Source organism: Durio zibethinus, chromosome 7, assembly GCF_047325235.1.
Source record: "Durio zibethinus cultivar Kanyao isolate XHJ-2024 chromosome 7, ASM4732523v1, whole genome shotgun sequence".
In the NCBI taxonomy this organism is placed as follows: domain Eukaryota; kingdom Viridiplantae; phylum Streptophyta; class Magnoliopsida; order Malvales; family Malvaceae; genus Durio; species Durio zibethinus.
The window spans coordinates 19583289-19587741 of NC_143168.1; positions in this window are offsets into that span (position 1 = coordinate 19583289).

The window sequence follows — 4453 nt, forward strand, 5'->3', positions numbered from 1 at the left end:
ATTAATAATTTAGCTATTCAGAGAGCTGCAAAATGCTTGCATAAAGTTATTAAATGATATCAAACTTATCTTCAAGGATAATAATTTCAATGAATCATGTAAAATATATAAATGTTGCAGTTTTTGACAGCATTATTCATTACATATGTCTTTTTTTTATTATCTTTTAAATTTATTTTTATATATTTTATTATAAAAATTTTAAAATTTTTAATGAAATATTTAAATTATAAACATGTTAATTAATATGATATTTATATTTAATATGATTAATTTAAAATAATAATATTGTTAAATAAATAATCTTTTGAATACTATTTTTAATTAATAAATTTATAATTTAAATATTAAATTAAATATTTTAATTTATTCAAAGTTTATTCATTAATATTAACCATTTGAAAAAAAAAAAAAGGGCGACATCGTTAGACTCAATTATTGTACTCTTGAAAAACACAATTATTATTTTTGGAAAAAAAATTATACTATCGTAATTGACGTAGTAATAATAATCTCGTTATATGACGTTGACTTATCAGCTAACCTCCATAAATCTCAATAATTTGATTTTGTACGGTGAAATGGGTAACTTAAATACATTGTGGGTTAAAGTAAATGCTCAAACCATAAATTGATTAAGACTTGTTAACCAACTTATTTATATCTCGAAAATGGATACACAGATGATCATTTCTAGCTCATTATTTTTTCTTTATCAAAAAATCAATTTGGAGATTAATTACGAAATAATGAAGGAATCAAAATTTCAAAATTAATTTTAAACAAATTAATTTCTACATTTCACTCTAAAATATATCCTACATACTTATAGATTAAATGGTATATCTCATCATTTTATTTTCATAATATCATGCAATTTTGTCACACAAGTATTTAAATAGATGGATGTGATTTAATAATCTCAAGTGATTTATCGATCATTAAATAATTCACAATATCATGTAATCAATCAATTTCTTAAAAAATAAAGTAATTCATGTTGTTAATGTAAAAACAAGAAAAAATAATAAGAGAAACTTGAAATGCAACCAAATTTAACTGACATACTTAAATAATAATGTTGTAACAGTTTTGAAGCTACCCGAAAAATTTAAAGAACGAAAATAAAAAAATAAAAAATGTAGTCCTATCAATCTTTTTTAATTAGGTACGATTGACCACTTATTAAAATTTATCATTTAAATAAAATTTTGAAATTAATTAAAATTTATTAAAAAAATAATTTAGAGTGTGTAAAACAGTCTGGATCAGGGAGTTAGTTACGCATGAGGAAATATTAGTACTCCTATAGTGCCCATTTAAAATAGTACAAATTAATTATGTGTAATTTATTAATCCTGAGAAAAACAATCTTACTTTCGATATTTAAAAAATAATTTTTCTGACTTCCTTTGTTTATCAAATTCTTTTTTTTAATTTTTATTAAAATTTTATTATTATTACTATCGTTGTTTCATTTTTTTAGGAAACATAAATTAGAACCCTTTTATTGAAATAATTGTTAAAATATTCCAATACGTTGGTAACATTAGAAGAACTCTTTTTTACCTAGAGATTTCTTAGGTATCGCTTTTCAGAATACTTTAGAATCTCATTTTCGTAGGCTCAGATTTACTTTTCATTAAAAACTATGCCGTACATGCAATGCAAATGATAATATGTTAATACACACATTTTATTTTTTCTTTAAAAATTTTATTTATTTATTTTTTTGAAGAAATGAAAAATTTTTATCATATTAAAGATATTCTATAAACACTCCAATATATTGGTAATATTTAAAAAAAATTCTCGCATAGAGATTTCATAAAGCATCACTTTAGACACCGATTTTGTCCGGGTCTACTGTTTTCATTTCAGTTTAATATTAATAATTTTAATAATAATAATAATAATAATAATTTTAAAAAATATAATAATAAAAAAAAAAAGACAAAAACCAGAGGGCTGGCGTCGCTGCTGCCCCCGACCAGCCCCCTGACCAATCCCTTGTTCAGCCCACTTACAGCCACCCAAATCCTCCTATTTGAGGCTCTTAAAAACCTCATAAATTATTCCCCTTCAGGATCTCTTTCTCGGATGCCCAAGAGCCGATTCATTTCACCCTTTTGGCACCAGACACCAAGCACTTACCCTTCATCATTGCCCAGGCCCCCTTTCAACAAGCTTAGTCCCCATACTAGCACCCCAATCTGAGCCTCAAACCTCACCAAACCCATACCCAAACAGAAACATAAAAATAAAAACAAAAAACAAAGATAAACACAGTCCTCCCCGCAGGGAGAAACCCAGCGTCGAGCTACCTGCAAAAGTAAAAAAAAAATATATCAGTCTCATTTAAAAAAAAAAAGAAAAAAAAAGAGGCAGAAAACTTCAAGCCCTGATCTATGACGATCGGGGCTGTTTTCTGGTGAAAGGAAAGTCAGATCTGAGAAGAAAACATTTAAGAGAACTTCCAGAAGAATTTTGACATTTTCGGAGATCGAAAACCACCGGCAATGACTGCTGGTGGAAACCCAGATGGTGACTAGCACGGTGGTCCGGTGTCGAATTCTGGCCGAAGCCAGAGAGCTCTCTCAGAGCTCTGAACTTTTTTTTTCTGAGGAAGGTTTGAAATGAGCTAAAACAAAAGTTTTGATTTTATATAAGAAGCAACAAGCCAAAATGACACCGTTTTAGGCTAGGAAGATCCGCGCATTGATCCGAATCTGACCCGAGATCCACGTAACCCGACCCACTCTTCCAACAGCTGCTGACTAGTCTAATTGAACCGGTTTGAACCGGACCGAACCATTGACCGCTAGCCCGAACTGTTGACTAAACCGTAGAACCGGTCAGACCGGTCTAGACCAACGTTAACCGGTCCAGTTCAAGTAAAAAAAAAATTTTTTTGATCTTTTTAAATTTTTTTTATATTATTATTTTTGTTATTTTGAATATTTTTTTTATTCTTGCATAATAAATTTCTAAATTTGTTAGAATAAATGTTTAATTGTTTTAATAATAATAAATTTAAAAACAAGTAATAATTAAAAATATATATTAAAATCGCCAAATAATAATAATAATAATAATTATTGTTATTATTATTATTTTTCCTACCTAGATGTTAGAGGGAATAAAAAATATTTTTCTAAAGAAATAATTTCGCCTAGATTTAGAGAATTATTATTAATAAATTTTCATAAAAAGAAATATAAGAAAATTTTAATTAATTTTCAAAAATCATTAAAATCGAATTTGCTTCGAAAATCTGCCTAGATGTTGGAGATTTTTAGAGATGTTCGTATTTTCTTAAAAATGAAATCTTAAACACTAATTCTTAATTTTCAAAATCCTAGGTTTCTAAAACTCCTTAAATCCAAACCCCTCAAATCTGAAACCCCTCAAATCCAAAACCTCTAAAATTCAAAACCTCTTAAAATTCGAAATCTTAAACCTTTAAACTCTTAAATCCAAACCTTTAAATCAAAACCCTAAACTTTCCATACCTTAAAACCAAACCCTAAAACCCTCAAAACTTAAATCCAAACCCTTAAAATCCGAATCTTCAAAATTTTGAAACCTTAATCTTTAAAACCTCTACTCAAGCCCTTACTCAAAACATCATAAAAATCCTAAGGACAGGTGTGAAAATTCCATTTGAAGCAATTTTTTCCTGAATGCCGCCTAGATGATGGGGTATATAGGAAATTTTACTTCGTTAAGTCTTTTCACATGATTTCTTAATTCGCATTAATAATAAGATTAATAAATAAAAAGTATAATAGTAAATCGGGATCTTAAATATAAATAGTCGCACCTAAGCTCTACCTAGATGTTGGAGAGTCGAGGTGGTCTTATTATACTTAAGAATCCAACTTTTAAATTGCATTTCATTTTATATGACATTCATTGGCATACATACGTTAGCATGTTATTATCAGTAATTATTTGCACTATTCTGTCTTTAATTTTTATTTACTACTTGGTGATAAAATATTTTTATAATAAAAAAGAATAATACTTTAAAAAAATTATGATATTACAAAATAAAATAAAAATAACATTCCGAAAGAAATAACTCTTGGTACTCTGCCTAGATGTTAGAGAGTCACCAACAATTTTCTATAAAGAGTGTTATTACATTTTAAGGATTGTTGTGTTAAATCTTAAGCGAAAAGAGTTATTTTAAATTCTGCCTAAATGTTAGAAAATTTTAAGATAATTTTTTAACTTAAAGATTTTCTCAATATTTCTAAATAAAAATTTTAACAAAAATATTTTTTAAAAAACGAAGGGAATTAGTATTAAATTTCAAGTCAAAACTATTTTTATCCAACATCGAAAATAGTGCATTATTAAATGGTACCAATTTATGGGCGTTGTGAGGGTGGTAATCCTTCCACACACGTAACCGACTCCCGAACCCAACTTGATTTTTTGTAGACCA